The 25,135-nt window shown below is 38.3% G+C and overlaps 1 long non-coding RNA gene across 6 annotated transcripts in view; it reads right to left on the bottom strand.

Moving 5' to 3' along the window:
• Positions 1-25,135, bottom strand: part of LOC125938732 (uncharacterized) — a 56,773-nt gene that overhangs the window by 30,694 nt on the left and 944 nt on the right. For all 6 annotated transcript variants that reach the window (XR_007462793.1, XR_007462795.1, XR_007462792.1 and 3 more), the window contains exon 2: positions 24,627-24,684. This is a non-coding gene — a long non-coding RNA (uncharacterized LOC125938732). The remainder of the gene's footprint in view (positions 1-24,626; positions 24,685-25,135) is intronic.

The raw sequence follows: 25,135 nt of genomic DNA, 5'->3' as shown, positions 1-25,135 counted from the left end.
CCTTAGTGATCAAGATCACTGTTTTCGTACTTTCAACTGAAGACGACACATTGTAGCGAGTGATGCGATTAAAAAAACAAAAAATGAAAGTTTTCATATGCTGTATGAAGAAAAAATAATACTAATTAGAGATAAGATAGAGATTATGGTATGGGACTTAGAGAATAGGCAGATGTGTTTTGACAGTGATTGTACGATGGAGTAAATGAAAGCTCAAAGCCTCAGCCACCACAGGGCTGAGAATGCCTCTGTAGGGACACATAGGGACCCTGGAATATGAAGCTGAGGAGCTGAGCAAGCACGTGGCAAGGCACACTTCATACTACGGCACACTGAAACCCACGGCTGTCACTGCCTCACTTAGTCTAGCTTTTTTATACTAATTGTACATTCTAATTATTCATAGTTGATATTTAGGAATATAATTGATTTTGGTGTAAGTTTATATGCAACTACCTTGCTAAATCATGTACTCTATTTGTTTACTTAATTGTAGATAATTTTGAACTTTCTACATATACATGCATGTTATCTGCAAATAATTCATTTCTTCTTTTACTATCTTTATACCTTTTTTTTTTTTTTTGTCTTGCTCCATTGCACTACTAAGGACTTCCATTTCAGTGCTAAAGTAGTGATAGCTGATATCGTTTTGTTCCCAACCTCAGGGGAAAATTTTTCAATATTTCAGCATTAAATATGATGTTTGCTACACATTATCATAGATAATCTTTTATCAAATTAAAGAGTTTCTCTACTATTCTTACTTTGGTACATTTTTGCTTTTTGTTTTGTTTTGTTTTGTCTGTTGGTCGTAAGTGGTTGTTGGATTTTATCAAATGCTTTTTGTTGCATCTATTAAAATTATAACATAATGTTTCCCTTTTATTCTGTTAGTATGGTGAATTATTAAGATCAATTTTTTAAATATTAAAGCAAACTTGCATTCCTGGAATAAGCTGAACTTAGTCTTGATATATATTATCTCTATCCAGTAGGGATTAAATTTGCTAATATAGTGTTGGGATTGCTCATGAATCTCTCATGAAGTCTATAATTTTTCTTTATTTTAATATACTAATTCAATTTTAGTATAAAGGTTACACAGGCCTCATAAACAAGTCGAGGATAAGGAAGTGTTTCCATTATTCTTTCTCTGGATGACTTTGTATAAAATTAGTATTATTTCCTCTTTAATTATCTGCAAGAATTAATTGTTGAAGCTACTGGAATTAAATATTTCTTTGTGGAAAGACTTCTAATTATACAGCCAATTTAGTTAATAACAGATACTCATCTTCTCTAATTTTTAGTGTCAGTCAGTATTGGTAATTTTTTGTGGGGGATTTTGTCTTTTTCATCTAATTGCTTTAATGTATTGACATAACATTTTTCATAATATTTCTATACATATTTTATGTCGGTAGGTTCTGTAGTGTCCCCTCTCTCATTCTTGATATTGGTAAATTGTTGCTTGTCTTTTTTTTCTTGATCAGTTTTACTATATGCCACATAATTGTATTAGTTTTTTCAAATAATCAACTTTTGGCTTTTTTGCTTTCATTAATATACATCTGTTTCCTATTTCAGGACTTTTCATTCTTATCCTGATTTATTTCTTCTTACTGTTTTTCAAACTTTTACTCAAGTTTGAGTGTATTATATTTTAATTATTTTGATCAAAATTACTCCTAACTTCTGATGTGATTCCTTTGATCAATGGGTTGTTTTTGAGAAGCATATTGCTTAATTTTAGAAGAGTTGATGAATATTCTAGTCATCTTTTTTATCTTGATTTCTAGTTTAAGTCCTGGTTAATAAATTCTGTGGTGAGAGAAACTACTCTAAACTCAAAGCTTTGAAATTTGGTAAGACTTGCTTTATGGCCCAGCAGATATTCAATTCTTGTCCAAGTTCCTTTTGAGTATTTTGTTGCTTTGTGTAGTGTTCTGTATATGTTAATTAAATGCAGTTATTAATCATGCTGTTAAGGTATCATATATTTTAATTTTTTGGCTTTTTTTTAATCAGCACTGAGAGATGTATTAAAATCTCCCACTATTACAGTGGATTTGGTTATTTCTTCTTGTAGTGCTAAGTTTTGATTTATACATTTTGAATTTATGTTATCATATGCTTACAAATTTAAAATTGTTATATTTTCCTAATGAATGACCATCTATCTTTAAGAAATATCTCCCTTTATTTCTAATACTACTACTTTCTCAATCTACCTTTCTTTGTAATTAATTTCTAAAGTAAGTAATTTATAGTTGGGTTTTGCTTTTTAAAAAACCCAGCCTATCACTATATTTTTTCTTGAAGTTATTTTATAAACCAAGACAGTATATATAATCACACACTCTCTGTTGTCTCTAAAAATGCATATAGTATGAATCCAACAAAATTATTAAATTCAACTCTCAAATGGCAATAAAACTCCATTTATTCTCTTCTTTTCCTTTGTGTAATTATTGTAATGCATTTTGTGTTTAGGTATAGTATATTTATAGCATTAGATATTTAGGTATTATAGGTAAAATCTGTTTATTTCTTATTTTTAAAATCTTTTTATATTTTCTATTTCTCTTCAGCTTTCATCCTTTGTGCTAACTGCTCTGCTGCTATTTCTAGTTTCGTGTTTGCTTTTGGAATTATCTTATCCTTTATTTCAAATTACTTCTTGAATTCTGTCACTTCATTACTAAATTTTTTCCATTCTGACTTATGTTGTTCTTTCAGATCTTGCAATATATTCTCAATTTTTAAAAGATTTTTTGAAATAGTATATTACAATTTTTTTCTGTTTTTAAATGTGTTTGTAATATTTAACTTTAATGATTTGTCTCTCATTTTAATGTGAATTTAATATTCATGAACTTTTATAAAGAAGCAAACTTCAAGATAGCTTTCAGAGTTTCTTTTCATGTTCTTGTGTCATGTTAAAAAAAAAAAAAACCTGGCAGCTCTTTTTGAGGTTTTCTAGCTCGGTTTTCCTCCCCCATTTTAATCTGAACCTTCTCTTTCCTTCCTCTCTATTGTCTCTGTCCTCAGCTTTTATTCAGATCTAATTTTTTTCTCCTCACTGTGGGGTTCTGTCATGAATGGAATCATGACTAGTCCATTTTAGGAGTTCGCAAGGACCAGCCTGCTCCGTCCCTCCAGTCCTTATCACCAGACTGTTTGCACTGCTGTTGAATTGGGCAAAATCTCTCCTGGCTGCACTTGTCATGAATATGAATGAATGTGGTTTATGTGGGGACGCTCTGGTCCTCAGGTCTGACAGATGTCTGGTACTTCCCTATGCTTCTTCTCACATGGAAGCTAGTAACTGCTAGGTCTTGTGACTATTAGTAATCTGTTCCTATATTCTTGTATTTTGAAGTTAACAGGGATATTCTGTCACCCATTGTGTTGTTTGTGGATTTTTTATGTTGCTGTCTAGTTGTCTATCTCTTTTTATGTGGTATTTGGGAAGATCCAAAAATTATGTTGCCACCTCTGCCCCAGTCATCTCAGATTTCCTCCAAATAAGTTAGCAGTTCAAATGTAGTTTTTCTCTCTAAAGTCCTTACGAATTACATAGAAAGTTCCCATGACTTGGAAACTTATAAACATTTTTTAATATCTGTATTTATTACAGGAGAAGCTTTATTGCCTTGGGAAAAATTATAAAATGAATCCACAGTAATTTATAGTTGATTCACAACCCACAAATCATAAATTACTACCTAAAATGAGTTTTTAAATAAAATTTTTATTGATCTTTAGGATAAGGGAAATGACATAAAACCCAACAATGTCAGCAACGTTGTTGCTGGCAATTAATATTTTCTCAGAGTTTATATGTCCTACACACGTTCTGATTGGATTTATATGGATTGATTTATTTAATCCTCACACCAATCTTATAGGACAGGACTTATTGTTATTTTCATATTATGGATGATAAAACTGAGGCACAAGGAGTTTAAATAGTTAGCAATAATCACACAGTCACACAGAGGTAAGTAGGTACCAGCCCACTACTCTACTGTCTTCAAACATGTACTATCAGAAAGAAATATCTTCCAAAAATGGTTTAGAGGGCAAATTTTATTCTTCAGGTACTGTCATTGGAGTAAAATATGCATTTAAAAAATCAATATGGGATTTATAGAACAGAGTTGAATGTAATCCTGAGTAATTCTGCATGTATCTTGAGTCAAGCTAGAATGCTCTCCTAGGCACACAACTTCCTCTCTTCTTGGCTTTTTCTACACTTAGAACAACAGAAAATGGCATCAAGAGTAGATAGGGAGTCATGGCAACCTTAATTCAGTCGCTTGATCCTGAGAACTAACATGTTTTCTGCCCGGTTTTCAGAAGTGTATAAAGAGGAGTTAGGCAAGCAGCAGGGAAATCGATGTTCTCACCTCACCTGAAACTCTGGGCTGTGCCTGCATAACAGCAGACCACCAAGATTTCAGGTGAACAAGTTCCTCCTTGACTCATACAAATGGGTCTTGACTTTCAATAACAAGGGGTTAATTTAGACAGACATCAGAAACCAACGCAGGCCCCAGTCACAGAGAGAGCCAGGAAAGACCAGAACCAGCAGCTTCTCCTGCAGAAGGCTGTGGTCTGCGTTCCACTCATCTGTTAGTTTTCCTGGTATGTTTTACACATCTTAATTTGTCCCTGTCTCCAAACAACCCACAAAGCAGATAAGAGCATTTTAAATATATATTTCCTTAAGCTTTTTAATAAGAAAGCATACATGACTTCTCTGCCCCTAAAAGACTTTCAAAGTCTGTAGGCTTTGAAGATACAGAGAGACAGCAAGGTAGAGGCAATTAGGAGAGAATGGGAAGACTCTTCCCCACTCTCCTCCACACAACTTCCCTCAGACCTCTCAGCCTTTATCTACAGATATTACGGAAATATGCAAGACAGAGTTCCTGAAAGGGGCCCTGGAGAGGAGTAGGTTCTGAGTGATGGCATCAGAAAAGGAAGGAGGGGGTAGCACTGTGAGTGAAATACCCACCCAGGTTCATGTATGGTGGAAATGTATGCATTTCATTCATAGATTATGTCTTCTAATGAACTGCCACTCTAGGAATTTTGCTTCTTTTTGTGCATCTTTCTAATACCCTAATTTTTGGAAGGAATGGAGAATACGTTGGCAGTAAGTCAGAAGATGGAGTAAAACAACTTTTTATTTTTCCTCTTAAATTGCCCATCAGTCCATACTAAAGCCATCATAGCTCAATGTCAAGGATCTTCTCCTTTTCTGTCTCCCTCTCCTCTAATCACCTCCCAGACAGTCCAGGCTACATTTTCACCTCTCTACCTCTACCCCAAGGTATTAGATTTCACTAATGTTTTACTGTCTGGATTCCCCAGCTCTTTCTCATGGAGCTAGGGAGTGAAGGTGGGAGGGTTTTAAATTCTTCAGGTACTTTGAAGCAACATTTACAAGGTAAACATACCCCTATCTCTTATAATATGACCACTTCTCTCAGCATAATGCTAAGGCATTATTGTTACATGGTACCTTTATTCCACTGTGTCAAATATCTACTTCTAATGCTCTAGATTGACATGGGCAGCACTCAGAGAGATAGATGAGCCAGCTCTTCCCCCTGCCCCGCTGTGAAGAGGGTTCAGGAGGAGGAAAGCCCTTCCTACCTGGTGCAGCCTTTGAAATCCAGCACAGGTGTTTTGCTAAAGCTCACCAGCCAGGAAATAATTTCCACAAAAGCTAGAAAACGCAGGTTGCAAAGTTCGTCCAGGTTGCTCATGCAAAGACATGGAATACACTAGTTAAGCAAAACAGACCATCTAGTCAAATGGCAGAAAAATTGATTTGGGGCGGTGATTGACAAGGCTAATAGCCAATGATGGAAGCCCCCTGGACAATTCCTTTTCCCCAGGGTTTTTGCCTGTTCTGCTAAAGGTTTTCCTGCCTTTCACCGTGGACCATTTTTATGAATCCCTATGCAGTACCAGGTGCTTGGTACATGTTAACATGCTTATCTGTGGAATGTCATCTTTGTAAATTTGAAGGCTGCTTATAATTAAGGGTAGTTACACCAAGGATGGAATATATAAAGAAGCACGAGTAGTAACAGAACACTCTTTAAAAGATTAGCTCCTGAATATCCTATGTTTTTTCTCAGACATATATTTGCATTATCTATGCTTTCTTCAGGAGACCTAAGTGTGTCCTAAAGTAACTACTGTATCTGAGGCTGGAAATAATAGCCACATCATCCTCTTTCTCCCCTCTCTGCTGCGTCCCAGGAGGCTGAGGCAATACCAGTAATGGAGACACTGGGATATGGGCAAGATACACATTTAACAAGTCCCATGAAGGAAAGCGTGTTTGCTGTGTCACTATGCTCTTCAAAGTCAACTGGGATGATGGCAAAGGGCAACTGTCTTACGACCCTTTACTTTAGTGCAGAAAAACATCCTCCGTGGTCAGAGTTACTCACGTTATACAGGGCAATCATCAAACACTTCTAAATATCATAATTCACCACTATAGAGACTGTGTTATTAGAGAAAATAAAATTCTTAAGGTAGAATAAGAGGTCAGAGTTAACATGTCATAACAATGCACATATTGCAGTGACCTGAACTTGCTGTTTAAAATGAAAATTGAGTATAAGCTTTTTCTGTTACATTAACAATCATGTAATCCTCTAAAGGTGGCTTTTACACCATGAAAGATTTAACATTTTCTAGTACATATTAGGAATATTCTTAAATTGAATCTTTTCTTTTATGAGTAGAATGATACCTACTCTTTCTTAAAGCTGCTCCTTTGGAGACCAGTGAGCATACTGGACATGTATTGGTTGACCACTGGTATAGAAAAACCATTCAATTGGCTAAGCACTTTTCAATAAGCATTTCTTGACCACCTACTTTGTGCTGAGCACAGTGAGTGAGACAAAATGAGTCAAAGATCCAGAATATATATGCCTTTCCGAAGAATATACACTCATTGGGAAAACAGCAAGTGTTAAAAAAAAATAGAACGTAAGACAAGGCAGAATATGGAGTAGACATAATAAATACCATGGGAGACATTGCAATGAGGAGACCAGGAATGTTAGGGGAGGCCAGGAGTTTGGCACAAAGGTAGAGAAACCATTCTGAGCAAAATGCCAGAGGGCAAAAGAGCATGGTAGTTGTAGGGCACAGTGAAGAACCTCGATAAATAAGGTTATTCTCATAAGGAAGGGTCAGATGATAAGAAAATTTCAATTCCAGAAAAATGGATTTTTCAGTTGATCCCATAAACAATGGAGTCAGAGTAGTGAAAATGAACCATGCAATTGGGTGGCAGTGTAGAGAGAAGAGACTCAAAGATTAAGCATGAGCAAACATGAACATTTAGAGCAGGGCTTTTGCAGTAATATACCCATTACGTGAGTAGACGTTATGGTGAAGTCCATGGGGCTAAACAGAAAAAATAAAACTGGGAATATGAGGGAAGGGCTGATGGATGACAGGGTTGAAAGAAAATCAAGTGCTAAAGATCAGTCCATAGGACAGGGCCTGACAGAGTTAAACAAGGGTTTTTCAATGCAAGGTGTTTGAAAAGGTGGCTAAGAAGTGAGTCTCAGATTCTGAGCCGGGGCGGCTGAGACTTTGAGAGAGAATAAATAAGAGACAGTAGTGGCACAAACACCCTCATGTTGGCTCAGCTGAGACCACACGAAATTGAAATTATGATTACCCAAGGTCAGTTCACTTAATTCAGCAAATCAGGTTTTTAAAAAATCCATCTGACTAGTTTAAGGATACCTAGGAGAGACAGCTCGCTTTCCCATACTCGCCTTCTTACCCCCTTGTTTTGGGTATTGTGGAGAACTCGAATCACGAATGAAGAAGGACAAAGCCTTATCAGGGACTGTGGAATATGCTAACCTTTCCTACATTCTCTTCTTTTACAGAAAAGATTGCTGATGGAGCGGACCATATACTTTCAATGAATAAATATCCTCCATAGGATCATTTGCAAAGGCCAATAAGAAAGAGGACTTCTCATGGAACAACGTGTGGCTTTTCCTAAGCACAAGAAGCCGTTCCTGCCAGGGCATTTCTGCTCACCCCTCACTAGCCTTCTGAATAGCTGTCACTCTCTCTCTTTTCCTGCTCCTGCTTTTAAACCATTTCTTTACTGTTATTACCTCGGCTCAAAGCTCCCATAATAGCTTTTTCCTTAAGCACAAGGACATGGAAATCAGAGCGACGATCACAACCGAACAGCTCTGCTGGCGTGAAGGATGGGAAATGCTGGCCTGTGATGACAAACGGGCAGACACACAGTATTATGTCAGAACGGGAGACCCAGGCCACAGCCTCATTCTCACAATCCGATGCTCTTGTTTTATTTTCAAGCCTGTAAGCTCACAATATTTCCTTGAAGGGGACTGTTCTCGTATGAAAGTCAAAACAAGCAATATTTAGTCTGAGGCTATCAATCATTAATAATTGAATACTGCTTGCACAGCTCCAGGTTGCTGGTGCCATAGAGGTGTTATTCCTGGATGCACTATTTGTATGTGGTCACTGGATCTTCTAATTAAAAACTTCAATAGGGGAGGATTTGAAAAGTATGAAGGTGCTGCCACCTTGAGGATTCTTCCTGCCTGGTTGGAGATTTACCTTTAAAGCAAGAGTAGATTTGGGGTGATATCATTTTATTCTATGAAGAAATTGAACAAACTTGGAATTCCCCAGTTGGGGATGTTGCGGAACCTGGGGACAAGCATCCCGAGGGCTGGCTACACTCTTCAGCCGTACGTCTCAGCACTAGGTGCCACAGGCACCCATCAGAGGCAGTCTTTTGAAGTTTCCTTGCCAATGACGGCTCAGACTCACACAAATCTTATCATACAACCCCTCTTTTTTTCCCACCTCCACCTCCCACTTCTCCCATGAGAAGTATAAAATGGCTGGAGAAAAAAAAATGATAGGATTCTATTTCACTGAGGCTGAAAATGACATAAAACGAGCAGATAATTTAAAATACAGATTTAATCACAGATAAAGAACTACAAACCCCCCATCTATCCAACTCTCCTAAATGCTGTCAACTCTTTCTGCATTAGTGCTTTAACTACAATAATAGTGCCCTAAAAATGCCCTGCTCAGAAAACAGAGGCATTAGAGATGGATGGGATCCCATTCCCTAAATTTATAACAAGGGGCAGGATGGTTGCCAAATTCATTATCATCTACAAATGAAAAGGCAACGAAGTGTATTATCAAAGGTATTCTTTACCAACTAGCCCCCATTTGATGAGATTTAGTTCTATGTACATTAGACTGATGTATTTTTGAAAAATCAACCTAAACAGGAGGCTGTTAATTTGGGGGAAATTTTTTGTATTTCTTGGCTTTCAGAAGCCCTACTCATTAAACCTTTAGTATGTTCCCCATGAATTCTTCAGAACATGTTTACCAAGATGCCTGCCTTCCGCTTGCTGAGAAAAAGACTTGAACTTCTATTGAACCTGAGGCTTCAGCACAACTATGGGGCAGAAGTGGTTCCATTTCCCCATTAAAAAGCTTTCATTTGCAAGCCACAGATGAAATTTCATCTGCTTTGCATCAGCGTAGTTTTAACTTGAGAGAACTTGGCACCGCAAACCTCACCCCCATTACTGGTGTTCCCCTTCTGATGGGAAATAATACATTTACGGCTTAGTCTTTATTTTGTTTGTGTGCAAAATAAATAAATTAATTAAACACAGTGGTGCCCTCACAATTTTTCGCCACTCATTCAAAGCTTGGTCTGGGCTGCTCTCAACTGAGTGTCTCTAGAGTAACAGCCACATGTGGTTTTTGGTCTTTGCGTACTTTGCCAAGCAACCTGGAACTCTGTTGGCACCTACAAGCACCCTCCTGGAGGGCTGAAAATCCACTTCCACAGAAAACACTGTTTTTTATATATGGAAATAAAATGGCCCATTTTAAGTTTTTTCTTAGAAAATGTAATCACAGGACAAATAAGCTTTCTCTTTATCCATGTTCTTTTAACAAAGGTGCGACCCAGGGGGTACTTACTAGACCCGAAATGCAGTTTAATTTGAGGGGCCCAGAATCATCTTAATGGGACACTGATAGCCATGTACAGAGCTCCTTGGGGATCACTGCAGGACACATCTACGCAATAATAAGTTTTTTGAGAACAGGAGCTGGTCTCTCGCATTTGGAGACTATGTATTTATTGAATAAGGATATAGAAGAATGAGAGAGAAAAAAGAGAAAAGAAAGAGTGCTACTTGCTGGAGAGTGGTTGAGTGCTACCACAATTACCATTGCTCAGAGAGCGCCAGGCACCGAGGGGGGGGGTGGGCCCTGAATGCCTGTCTTCATCCCTTGCCCAGAGCAATAGATTCAAGAATTAACCATTTCCAGTTCTCTATGTATAGAATGCAGAAGTAATGGTAAAGTGAATGCACAAGCAACTGGAATAAGCCCCCATTTCATTCCTGCCTTCCTCTTTTGGAGAGGAACTTTTCATCTTCCTGAACCAAGTTCTTGTAACTTAGCTATCCTTAACCATTAGCATTTGCAACTTACCTTAGCTATTACCATTAAAATAAGTGTCTGAGTCAACGTTTATTCTTCCAGGACAGAGAAATGGTTTGGCCATAGAGTATTGAGCCGAACTGAATAGATTTTATCATATAACAGAAAGAGGGCAAATCTTTGCAAAGAGTATACTATAGACATTTTCCACTCAAGTGAAATTTAAAAAGCAAAATGTTCAACTTGTTTTGCAAAGCTAAAAATAAAAGAAGGGAAAAACGTCATCATTGAACTCCTTGACAGATTAAGTCACACTACATCACGGATAGTGTGACTCACATTCCAAACTGTTATCATATCCCACTATTAGAAGCACTTCTTAAAATATCTTAACATTTAACTCAGTGATAAAATCAATTACATGTTATTCATTCTATCTCTTTTCTTCATCTGAAAACAGAAACAAAATGTGACTTAGAATGTAACCACCAATGCGGAGAGCCAGAATTATGAGAATTTCAAGATAAGCAATTCACTTAATCCTATGAATTTATGTCACTGCGTTTAGATTATAATAACATAATAATGGTAACTGGAACCAGGTCTTGTGTGAGAAGCTTCGGGTCCACCACCTCATTTAGTCCTCGGGCATTCTGAGGAAGTCACTCTTACAATTTCATTTTCTTCTGACACTCAACGAGACCATACAACTTCTCCTGAGTGATACAACAGTAAATGGCCAATCAAAATTCAGACAGCCAGAGTCCAGCACCAGAAACCTCCCTGTGAGCCTCCACGCAGTAAAGATCACCCAGTTATAATCACTCACCTACTCTATTTCCATTTCAAGATTCTTATTTACAGTGACTATTAACCTTAGCTCACAGGGTCCTTTGAGTGGTGACTTTTGGCATCTACCATGCCTAAATTCGTTTAGGGAAGTTCTAAAAGAATTTGCTCGTTTTTTTTTTTCTTTTTCTAAGTTACTGGGAATGGAGAAACAGATCAATTTAAACTACCAAATCTATAAAACATCAAAAGAATTTTATTTTAAATGAGCCAAGTCTGCATAATATAGTTTTCTTTAAGTGTTTATTTATTTGGGGCAGGGGGTGGGGGGAAGCCAGGGCAGAGAGAGAGGGAGAGAGAGAATCCCAAGCAGGTTCCGAGCTGTCAGCGCAGAGCCGGACTGGGGCTCAAACTCACGAACAGTGAGATCATGACCTGAGCTGAAACCAAGAGTTAGATGCTGAACCGACTGAGCCACCCAGGTGCCCCTGCAGTATAGTTTTTAGGTCTAAAAGAGGAAGACTGAGTGAAAGAACCAGCAGTTGAACAACGCATTCATTCTGCACTCTGTTAAGCTTCCAAAAAAAGGAAAAAAGCTTAAGGATAAAACTAGTAAACTTTGTTGTAGTTTTATAATATTGGCAAGAGGGAACAGCCTTCTGGCTTTAGAACTGATGCTAGTTAGGAAGAGATCCCTAGAACATTGTTATAATGGTAATGGCAGTACGTCTCTTACAACTTTGTTATACGAAGAACAAAGGGAACTACATAAACCCCATGTCCTCAACTTACTCGTGTGGATCATCACAGCCTCAGTCTACCCACGAATTTGTAGCATGTGTTGTAATTAATGAGCAGCGTTGTAGTGTGCCTCTTACAGATTTATCATTCATTGTAGATGTTAACTACCACAACAAGTAAAGAAAGAGGGTTGAAAGAGTTCCAAAAAATTGTTCACGGTTCACATAGCGGACAGGCATGTGTAAGGTCAATTTACAACAGAGGGCAGAGGTTGCCATGAGAGCTGTTCCCTTCATTTTATTAAAAAAAAAAAAAAATAGGCACGGCAGACTTAGGAAGTCATTTTAATGACCTTATTAAAAGCTTTATTTGGTAAGTAGTGGTATACAATATATTTTAGTTTTTCTGTAACTAAAATAAATAATAAATAAAAATTCTTAGAAGTTTTGTGATGGCATAATAAAAGCAAACATAAGAGGTTTTGTTCACCTCAAAATGATCTATCTAATGCTTTTTACTCACTCCCTCCCCCCAGTATTGAAGTGAAGGTTTGCAGGGCGCCCTCAGACACAAACATTTTCCACTAGGAAAAAAAGGATCTTGATGCTCTTCAAAAGTAAGATAACATTTAAATTTTTTTTAATGTTTATTTTTGAGAGAGACAGAGACAGAGCTTGAGTGGGGGAGGGGCAGGGAGAGAGGGAGACACAGAATTGGAAGCAGGCTGCAGGCTCTGAGCTGTCAGCACAGAGCCCGATGTGGGGGCTCGAACCCATGGACCATGAGATCATAACCTGGGCCGAAGTCGGACGCCCAGCCGACTGAGCCACCCAGGCACCCCCAAAAGTAAGATAACATTTAAATGCATATTGCCCACATTGTTTTCATATATAGAAAAACAAATGTGTGTGTGTGTGTATGTGTGTGTGTGTGTGTGTGTGTGTGTGTGTGTGTGTTTCCACAAAACACTAACTCCATTCCTATATTTCCTGCAGAACCCTGGAGAAATATCAACCCTTCCTTGCTTTCTCAATATTCCTTGGCTTCAAGTGGCTTCCAGTACTTTTCATATTCCCCTCAAACCCTGGGAGAGTTTGACAACAGTTTCACCGACTAGAATTTTAAATATCAAATTTGTGAAGATCATGATATTATTTATAGACTATGTATAAAATGTACCTGAAACATTTTCCTACCTTTAAAATTAGATGAATGCGGTCTAATTTTAAATTATATTTGGCCAAGGTGCTTTTGTTGCTTGGGATTTTATTTATGATCTAGGCTGTGGCCATCGTTTGAATAAGATGCCTTGCCTGTGAAGAGCTTGGCCTGATGAAAGGGATAAATCACCTCTTATTCATGATGCTGCATACAACATGACATAAGCCACCTTGCTGCTTATTCTGGGCACTTCATTATTCCCATTGCTGTCAGACTCCTTGGTAATCCTGTTTTAGAAACCTGAACAAACTTGAAGAGTCACAGAGCACTGAGACACTCCTTCCCTGAAAGGTAGTTGGATAAGCCACCTCTTCTCTCAGACAAGTATAAGGAACTTGGCTTATTCATACACTTGGCCATCTTTAACCATTTTTAGACAAGCAAGCCCACCTTCCCTTTGCAGGGTTTTGAGGGTGAATTTTCTTGCGTGTTTGCACTGGCTCCTTCATCGATGTATTTTCCTTTCTAACAAAATACCATCACCTTGTGTCAGCTTCTTTACCCATGGCCTGACTCTTCCGTAAGAAATGATTCCTGGGATGGTCAAAGGGGCGGTCTGTCTCACGCATCATCATGAAGAACTCTTCAATCTGGAAGCTATGTTTCAAATCCTCCTTCCAAAATAATTGGGTTTTTTTAGAAAATAGCCAACAGTAACTTTCACTACTATGTTTTACTGAAAGGAAGTCTCCTGGCCTACACAATAAAAACAGAGAAACAACTCCCTCCCTGCCAAAGACACAGTTAAGTGACATCCAGGAGAGGCAGTGGCTTAAGGTGGAAAGAGCTCCTGAGTAGAACACGGGCTGCCTACTAGACTGGGTGACCTTGAGTAAACACTGAACTACTCTGAGCCTCTAGAAAATGAGGATCTATGTGAGGTGATCCCTAAAACTGTCTCCAGTCTTATATATAAATATAATAGCTTTATAAATACGACAGATGGCACAAGCTTTGATGTTTGACTGTCTCCTGTGCACACATACCTGTCCTTATTTCACATATTTATTCCATAACAACTCTTCTATTTTACTTCTTGTCTGATAACTAAACCATGCAGGTAAATCCAATTAGGGACCGGCTTTCTCTCTGGGCACCAGCAGAGCAACCAGCTGCTGATCATTAGTGCCCCTCCACATCTAGGTAGTTCTACTAAAACTAATTAGAGGGCTTATATCAGGACTTTTAACAAAACGATGTTGTCTTTGAATAACTCCAAAGTGGTATGGACAAAATGATAAGCGGCTTTCTTAGACACTGAGTGAAACACTGAACAAATTACAGTATCCGTAAGTGAGCCAGCTGTTGGCAGCTGCAATTTCTCCCCCCATATCCTTCCCTGCTAATGAGTTAACCCATTTCAACACGCTTCTTCTGTCTTCTTGGGTGCCTTCTTCACGAGGCTCTCATGAGTTGTAGTAGAGGAGGCTGGGTGACACCGTCTGTCCACGTTGGTATGAATGCTGAGGGCACAGACATTTCTCAGTTTGCAAATTGCATGATTATTGTTGGAGCTATTTGTGGAAAATTCGTATAACTTTGTTCCTCTGCCTCTTCCGTCTGCCCTGTTTATAGGCAGCTGTCTTCTGTGTTCTCTCCTCCTCTGGACTCTGGCTTTCTGAGACAGCCTTCCCCACACTCTGCCCTGTCCTGCCCTGCCCTGCCCTGCAGCAGACAGTGGCTGCTTCAGCTCTCTTCCTGCCCTTTTCTCCAATATGGGCGGGAAATCATCTATAAAACAAGAAGCTAAACTAGGTAATTAATAAAACCCAACCAGCCTACTTACGTAGGTAACCATTTGGGGTTGTCCACACAGATTCCGAAGTTCTTGGAACTTACTGAGGAGTTGAGGTTCCTTACCACTCAAATGATGATTTGGTGGGAAGGACAAACTCTGGGGGCATGCCAACATAGGAAAAAAGATGCCTCTTGGAAGCTGAAAGGAGTTTGTCTGTAATTCATTTTTCTTCATTTTAAAGCATTCCCAGACCATATGAAAGTCCATAGAGTCTTCCTTACCAGTACATGTAGATAATAATTATAAGCAATGTTTTTTGAGCACTTACTATGTGTCTGACCCTATACTGAGTGCTTTATTCATCCTCACAGCCAGCCTTTAAGGAAAGTACCATTATTATACTCATTTCACAGATGGTAAAAATGTGGGTCAGAGAGGTTAAGTCATTTGCCCAAGGTCACATAGTAGCAAACAGCAGAGCTGGGCTTCCAAATTAGGCAACCTGACTCCATGACATACACCCTCAAACTCCTTGCATTCTACTGCTTCTTCATATGAGTTTTGTATGCACAACAATTTGGTTGGAATCATGTGTGCATGTCATGGGGGGGGGGTTGAAATGGTATAATTCCATCGAATAGCAAGTGATTACCTGGATTCTCTTTCCCCCTTTCAAAACAACTGCTTGCCAAAAGCACATCTTATTTGTTTAATTTATTGGTTCCTATAAATCTAAAGTTGGCAGAACTGCTCTTCCAAAATTATCCATCCTGATTTGGGTTGGGAAACAAAGACTTTCATCTGGTTTGGGATGGGTACAGGAACTTTTTTTTTTAATTTTTTTATTTTTTTAAACGTTTTTTATTTTTATTTTTGGGACAGAGAGAGACAGAGCATGAACGGGGGAGGGGCAGAGAGAGAGAGGGAGACACAGAATCGGAAACAGGCTCCAGGCTCCGAGCCATCAGCCCAGAGCCCGACACGGGGCTCGAACTCACGGACCGCGAGATCGTGACCTGGCTGAAGTCGGACGCTTAACCGACTGCGCCACCCAGGCGCCCCGGGTACAGGAACTTTAAGAGGGTGCCATGTGAATCACAAGAAATACAAAAATATAATAGAAAGAGACTTGATCTTTTCTTATAGGAAAGAAAACTGAGGCCCAGGAAAAATGAGGGACCTGTCTGGGTTCAGAAAGTTTGTTAGTGATAGAGCCTAAATGTCCATCAACTGATGAATGGATAAAGATGTGGTTTATAAATACAATGGAATACTACTTGGCAACGAGAAGGAATGAAATCATGCCATTTGCAGCAACGTGGATGGAACTGGAGGGTATTATGCTGAGTGAAATAAGTCAGTCAGAGAAAGACAGATTTCATGTTTTCACTCATATGTGGATCTTGAGAAACTTAACAGAAGACCATGTGGGAAGGGAAGGGGGAAAAATAGTTACAAACAGAGAGGAAGGGAGGCAAACCATAAGAGACTCTTAAATACAGAGAACAAACTGAGGGTTGGTGGGGGGGTGAGGGAGAGGGGAAAATGGGTGATGGGCACTGAGGAGGGCACTTGTTGGGATCAGCACTGGGTGTTTTATGTAAGCAATGAACCACAGGAATCTACCCCCAAAACCAAGAGCACACTTTACACGCTGTGTGTTAGCCAATTTGACAATTAATTATATCCAAAAAAATAATAAAACACTTTGAACTTAAAGAAAAAGAATAGAATTAGAATCACTGATTTTCTCCTTTAAAATTCTTTCTAGAAATGGATGGTGCTTCTTACCTGGTAGAATCTGAAAATATCTAAAATAGCTACAATAAATGCCATAGCCCTGCTACTGTCAAAGGACTTATATTTTTGATAACATGGTATATCTTTTCCTTTCTTTCTAGCATCAGTGTCCAAGGGAAAAGAATATGGGAAACCAGCAACCATAGCTACTGTACCTCTTTTGTCACCGCGACACTGAGAAAGCAGTCCCTCACACTCATTTCTGGACCAGAGAGGTTATGGCAGATACTAGAGTAAGGGAACATGATGAACAAAGCAGAGCCAGATTCACCACCTGTGAGCTGGCAGTTGTATCACCTAATCCAGTCATATTCATGGCGCATTTCTCTTAGAAGTGCTCTTAAATCTTACCAGGCCTTTTATTAGTCAACCTTCCTGGAGTTGAATCAGGAGAAAAAGGTATATAAAAAAACATACTCCCTCTGTCCCCAAATCCTCAGTCTCAGATATGCAAATAACCCAAGTCAATTATTAGACCTCCCTCCATGTCTTCCCAAAGATAGGCACGAAATCCTTTCCAAATTATTTGTCTATGGAAAAGAATTTATTCAATAAATTTAATAATTTACTCATTTCCTCAGCTTGGGTGCCCCCATCATGCAGCTTGTCTGTGATGTTCACTTGCTGTGTTACTGGATCTGCTCTGCTTCTCTCTGACCTTTCAGTTCAACCTCTGCCCCCCAATGATTGTAGTGTACCTGTCGCCATAGCCCATTTCTCATGAGGGAGAATCTGGCCAATCAGTGAATTGATAGACCATGGAGATATGTCCATCCCTGGTCCAAGAACCATAGTGGCTGGAAAAGCAGCAAGCCTGCTTTAAATTCAGTAAATTTCTTTTTTTTTTTTTTAATTTTTTATTTTTTAATATATGAAATTTACTGTCAAATTGGTTTCCATACAACACCCAGTGCTCATCCCAAAAGGTGCCCTCCTCAATACCCATCACCCACCCTGCCCTCCCTCCCACCCCCCATCAACCCTCAGTTTGTTCTCAGTTTTTAACAGTCTCTTATGCTTTGGCTCTCTCCCACTCTAACCTCTTTTTTTTTTTTTTTTTTTTTCCCTTCCCCTCCCCCATGGGTTTCTGTTATGTTTCTCAGGATCCACATAAGAGTGAAACCATATGGTATCTGTCTTTCTCTGTATGGCTTATTTCACTTAGCATCACACTCTCCAGTTCCATCCACATTGCTACAAAGGGCCATATTTCATTCTTTCTCATTGCCAAGTAGTATTCCATTGTGTATATAAACAATAATATCTTTATCCATTCATCAGTTGATGGACATTTAGGCTCTTTCCATAATTTGGCTATTGCTGAGAGTGCCGCTATAAACATTGGGGTACAGGTGCCCCTATGCATCAGTACTCCTGTATCCCTTGGATAAATTCCTAGCAGTGCTATTGCTGGGTCATAGGGTAGGTCTATTTTTAATTTTCTGAGGAACCTCCACACTGCTTTCCAGAGCGGCTGCACCAATTTGCATTCCCACCAACAGTGCAAGAGGGTTCCTGTTTCTCCACATCCTCTCCAGCATCTATAGTCTCCTGTAAATTCAGTAAATTTCAGCGAAAAGTATTAAAACATCAAACTGAAATGAAGAAAAAGATATGAGTAGTATTATAATGCTCTTAATAATATAGTTCAACACTTTATGCTGGAATAAGATCAATCCCAATATATATAAAACCAGATAGTCTATTCAAAGTACAGCATCACTTTATGTAAAGAGAAGTATTCTAGAAACTCTCCAATTTTTACCTCATGGGATTTTACTGTGCTTAAATACAAAAAGGAAGGACAAGAAGCATTTACTCAGTCTGGAGTTCAGAGCCAGAAAAGGACCATGTGGCTTTCAAGGTATAGAGATGGCAGTTCCATTGTTTCCTGAGGACTGGTGTTCCCCAGCTCCCATCTTGACAGTTATATTCTCTTCCTTTGAGTTCCTTAAGCTATTCCTGTAGTCTTTAAATTATTCCCCTTTTGCTTAAGTCAAGTAGGCTTGTGGAGTTTTGTTTCTTTTTAACCAAATTCTAACTGGCAAGTCTACATGATCACCCCTATTCAAAAGTTTTATTTGTTTGTTTAATCATTCTTTCACTATAATGGTGAAACATGGGAGTCTCAATTAGAAAGAGACAAAGTTAAATGCGTCCACAATTTGAAAGGTCTTTATTTTGAATGTTTCTACACCAAATCTATGTCCGTGTGTGAAATCAGATTAATTAGCAATATGGTTAGTGTGAATTCTGCTACCATCACAGAAGTCATTTGTTGAACAGGAAATACATGTAATTTCAGGCTTCAGATTAAACTAGTTATCATCTGGCAAAGCTGAATCTCCACAGCCAAACTCAGAGAGCTCAGGTTCAGTAAATAGAAGCCTAGCACCTGATATTTCCAAATCAGAATGTATACTATACTTTTAATATCAGGCATCATAAATATAAAAAGCAAAGACACACACACACACACACACACACACACAATTTAAGAGTAAGCAGCACCACATAGTGGTAAGATAGGGAATAGCCACTGTGGGAGAGATGCGCGAGCATTTGTTCCCTTGGAGACAGAGGACTGGTTCTTTGTTATTTTTCCAGAGCCTTAGATGTGATCAGTGCAGTGTTATTTTCTGTGAGAAACCATTTTTATGATGTTTTCACTTCTTGACCTCTGGACAAAAACAATTGTTGGCTAAATTTCAAACTCACAGATGAAATGCTAACAATGAAAAAATAGTTGTCGTATTTTGCCATGTGTGTTTGTGTTTATTACAACCAACTGCATTTCAAAAAACAAAGATTGAAAAAGTGTTATTGCCCGAGGACTTTCCTTTTATGCTTTGGGACAGAGAACATTTTACTGCTAAATTTAATCTACTGAAAATCAAATTTAATAACTGAAAAATTAACAGAAATGTAACCATGGGCATTATAGTGATCACATTAAATAAATGAAAGTAAAATACACCTGTAATATGGTAAATTTAGCTAAAATTTGGCTTATAATTTATTCTGTGTATGAAGTATAAAACAATGATCTGAAAAACATTCCTACTTCTTTCAGTCTAAAGATATTGCTTCTTCAGTCCTTTGAAGTATAAAGACCATAATTTCTAGAATGTATTCTGTTTGTGTCACAATGAGATGTTCATCTTTCCTCAACAATGCTTGATCTCTTAATACCTTCACTGACACCCTCAGTGGACAGCCTTCCTAGGCATTTCTCCATAAGTGAAGAGTTTTCAAGAGAACTTCAGCAGAATCACCGGTGTCTAAAGAGTCATTTTCTCATTATTTAACTTTTAAAGCCTTTTTGCTATTGAAGGAAACATGATTAGCATCAGAGCTGCAAAATAATCTGTAGTTGAGAAGAATGCACGGTCAGGACCAGCAAAACTCTGATAGCATCTCTGAATGGTTAAGAGAGCATAAAAGTAAAGACAGTCCTTAGCACAGTTGAGTGACATACTGAGTGATGCCAGCCGAGTGTTTTCAGTACTTTTACACTCTTCATATCCCAGAACACAGAGAATGAAAGGTCCTGTATTGTCCACATTTCCATATTTTCTCTACATTTTTTGATGCTCTGGAGCCTCACCAGCCATGGGGAGATGGCCCCTGGGGGCAATCACTTGTCTGTAAGAACCCCTTTCATATGCGAACCAACCAATCCAGAACCCTTACTCTCCAATTACCTCTTGAACTGAAATTTCAAATACCAAGCCACCACCCACCCTACTGCCCCCAGTCACCTCAGGACTAGGCAAAAGACAGTTCAGAACAACCCATACACCCCTGAGCCTGCTGGAATTATTCACACTAGCCAATCCTAACCCTGCTTACCTTGCTTTGCGCATTCTTTCCCACAGAAAATACAATAAAGGCTTTTGCCCATTCTTTCCCTTGCTTTCCCTCTGCTTACTGACAGACTCCAGTGCTTCCCATGTGGACCTGCGTGGCATGCCTAGCCTCCTGCTTCTAAAGACCTGTGAGTATAAAATTTCCTTCCTTCACCATAGTCCTTTCCATGTCTATGTGTCTTACCATAAAACAAATTAAAACAGCTCCTGGGTACATTTTAAAGCAGGTTCCTGACAATGTAGTGCTCTTTCATCTCCATCATTTTCATTTCCTGATACCTCTCTAGTCTCCCAAATTATGTGAAAGTATGTTTTGTCCAGGACTGTGTGTGGATTTGCCCAAGAGATGTATAACGAGAGGATGATTACTCTCTTTGTTACTTTGTTTGTGGATCTTATTTATGCCATTGAGAAAGTTCTCCCATAAAACTTAGCCCAAACAGGGATTCTGAAACCATGCTTTCTGGGGCTTTATGACCCAAATTTAATTTCTTACTTTGAAATTTGATTATGGCTCTGGTCTCTGTATTAGTTCCAACCATTTTTTATTGCACTGGCTTTTAACTGATTTTAAAGTGCTAAAACAAATATAAAACTGATTAAATAACCAAGGCATTAATTTGGTGGTAATCAATAGTCGTCACATTTACGTATTTGCCTCATGTGGCTTGATGCATTTGGCATATTGTGACATATTATATTTTGACTAAATAATTAACTTCCAGTCTGCCTGAGACATCGTTTCACTCTCCTCAGACCTTGTGCCCAATTGACTCTGCTGCCCAATTTCCTCTCTTGGATTCGGAGTGCCCCAAGGCTCAGCCTGTTTCATTTGTGTAACTAAACACTGTTCTCCTAGGGTTACATTTAATTAAAACAGCGGTATTTAAGAGAAATATTTCACTTCTTAGGTCTAAACCATCCTTTGCTAGTATAATTACTTCATAAAAATCACACTGTGGCAAGATAGGGAAAAGACAGATGCAATTATGGAATCACTCTCTGAAAGCTGGAGAATAAAATCATCAGGAAGCAGCTGTCATTTTTTTTTGCCTTGTTTCTACTTAATAAACTTATACCCCAACTATATTAACAAAATACCATCCACAGTAGGTGCCCAGGTCTTTCTTGCTGAAAGAAAACAGCTTCTGAATCTTATATGTGTGTAGGTGTGTTGTACGTGTGTATGCATGTGTGTGTATGTGTACTCACGTGTGGCTGAATGAATGTCTGTGTGCGTGTGTGTATGTCGAGGGCACTATCATTAATTAAGCTCCTCCTACACACAAGGCACTTTGCTTAACCACCACACATTTTTTCTCTTATTTAATTCTTACAATTCTAATAAATATTATGATTCTTACAATCACAGCCCTGTGCAATGAATTTTCAACTTTAAATGTTCTCAGTAATATAAAGATAAACAAGAGTGAATGTTTCTGTTTAAATAGAGAGAAATTAACTGCTGAAGTGAAAAATGTCTTAGAAACTCTACTTACTTTATAAGGAAGTTAACATTTCTGTGCCAGGCCCTACGTTAAGAATTTTATATATGTTTTCTCATTTGAGGCTTTCAACAATTAATGAGATGGGGTTTATTATTCTCTTTTTATTGTTGAGGAAAATCAGGCTTCCGACAGGTAAAATGATTTTTTACGTTTATTTAATTCTATTCTCCTGCATTTTTTGTCAAGGATGGTGAGGTAGACATCTTCGTCAAGATGGTGAGATATTTTAAGATCTTAACTGAGGTTACTTTTTGTGAATTTTCTTGATTTGCCTGTGGGACTCATGGCTTCAGGGGAGTGAGCAGACACTGCTTTCCAGAGCTCACAGAGAAGCCCAAGCCATGGCCAAGATGGCGCCTGAGCAGGAAAAAGCAATCATCCAGGCCAAGACTTCCCAAACTCACTCTGGTGAAGGACCAGTTACTTTTTTAATAAAAATAAAATAATATAAATAAAATAATAAAAATGAACTTTCAGGTATATGAGATAGAAAATCCAAAGATATCAAAAATACAAGCCCCAAGTTTTAATTATTAAATTCAGATTTCTACAAAAGTTTCTGAATGTTTACTCTCAATTCCTGTCTGATCTCATTGATAACTAGCAACAGTAATTTAAATAGTTTTATTTACTAGTATCATGTCCATATAACACCCTTTTTATAGCCCTGGTCCAGGCCACAGGCCTTAGTGTAGCCATTCAGAGTTCTACTCACCTTAGTTTGGGGTGGGGACCAGTCAGGGATTCCTGGTCCGTAAGAAGACAAAGAAGTATGTAAAGAAATGATAGACTAAAGAACCCTGTGACTGGGTCAAGAAGGACACAGAGCATGGATTATACAATTGGAAGCCAAAGTAGAACCAAGCATCCATGGAAGACAAAGTGGAGGCAAAAGTCAATCCCTAAGACTTGGTGAGGTGAGTCACACCTCAGGGAAGACCTCTGAGGGCAGGAGATCACCAGGGATAAGAAATGTACTCTTCTGGGAAAGCAAGCTGGTGCAGCCACTCTGGAAAACAGGATGGAGTTTCCTCAAAAAACTAAAAATAGAACTACCCTACAACCCAGCAACTGCACTACTAGGCATTTATCCACGGGATACAGGTGTGCTGTTTCGAAGAGACACATGTGCCCCATGTTTATAGCAGCACTATCAACAATAGCCAAAGTACGGAAAGAGCCCAAATGTCCATCGGTGGATGAATGGATAAAGAAGAAGTGGTATATATATACATATATATATATATACATATATATATGTATATATATATATATATATATGTATATATATATATATATATGTATATATATATGTATATATATATATATATACATACATACAATGGAGTATTACTCGGCAATCAAAAAGAATGAAATCTTGCCATTTGCAACTACATGGATGGAACTGGAGGGCATTATGCTAAGTGAAATTAGTCAGTCAGAGAAAGACAAAAATCATATGAATTCACTCATATGAGGACTTTATGACACAAAGCAGATGAACATAAGGGAAGGGGAATAAAAATAATATAAAAACAGGGAGGGGGACAAAACAGAAGAGACTCATAAATATAGAGAACAAAATGAAGGTTACTGGAGGGGTTGTGGGAAGGGGGATGGGCTAAATGGGTAAGGGGCATTAAGGAATCTACTCCTGAAATCATTGTTTCACTATATGCTAACTAATTTGGATATAAATTTAAAAAAATAAAAAATAAAATTTAAAAAAATTTAAAAAAAGAAACGCACTCTTCAAATGCAACACCATTCCCCTCAGATAAGCCTCCATAAGCCCAGAGTCTCTCAAAAGGAAAGGAAGAAGGGGGTAAAGAATCTTGAATGGCTGAGTAGTAAATTTCCCAAAAGACTGAGTTTAAAACCAGAGGTGACTAAGTTATCTGAAATTGGCAAGATTCAGTTTTCTGCTATTGAAGAGAAAGAGGGTATTGTGCAGTAAAACAAATGTAATTCCAGAAATTTTTTAATTATATTTTTGAAACTTGAGTATGTATTTTGTAAAACATCATATCTCCTACATAGAATTATTTACATTTTTAACAGAAGACACTGTTCTGATCTAGAAAAGTGAATTTTTTTTTAGAATTCATTTATTTATTTTGAGGGAGAGAAACAGCATGAGTGGGGGAGGGGCAGAGAGAGAGGGAGAGAGGGGGAGAGAGCGAATCCCAAGCAGGCTCTGCACTACCAATGTGGAGCCCAATGTGGGGCTCAAACCCATAAGCCGGAGATCATGACCTGAGCCAAGTTGGATACTTAACTAACTGAGCCACCCAGGCTCCCCTAGAAAAGTGAATTTTTAACAGAAGAATGTCTAGTAACAATCATAAGTCACCAGGAGAGACATTTTTTTTTAAACAGGGAATTTTAATCTCTTAAATCACAATGTCACAGAGAGTCACTTACCCATATGTTGAGGCCTTTTGAGAAGTTCTGTTATGCCCCACAGAAATCATTGGCAGATCTGTAATAATAGATGACATTGTAGGGCTTTGCATTTTAGGACTCATTTAGTATTTCATTTGTTTAACTGAGAATTAAGTGTGATACACAGTTAAATATCTGAGTGGTAAATAATCCATCTAGATGAGAATGGAAATTGCTCTCTCAGTCAGGTGTTTTGCTAGTACGCAGACTATGGCATCAACATATTGACCTTCACTGTCTCATCACAGTGTTCGCAGCTATGTCCTCTAGGCATGGCTCCTCACCCATCCTGCATGGCAACAATAGTGAGTATCCAAACTTTTTAGCCACCAGCTTTTCTTTTTTTCATATAAAACTGAATATAGAATTTATAAAACAGAGACAAGAGGAATGAAAACACATCCACCAGTAAATTCCTCCTCATGTCAGTCCCTGAGGCTATGCAGAACTCTGGGTCTCTGAAGAACAAATTTGGAAACCAGTTCAGG

This window comes from Panthera uncia, assembly GCF_023721935.1.
Source record: "Panthera uncia isolate 11264 chromosome B2 unlocalized genomic scaffold, Puncia_PCG_1.0 HiC_scaffold_24, whole genome shotgun sequence".
NCBI lineage: Eukaryota > Metazoa > Chordata > Mammalia > Carnivora > Felidae > Panthera > Panthera uncia.
The sequence above is the reverse complement of the archived record's forward strand: the minus strand, read 5'-3'. Positions and strand labels throughout refer to the sequence as shown.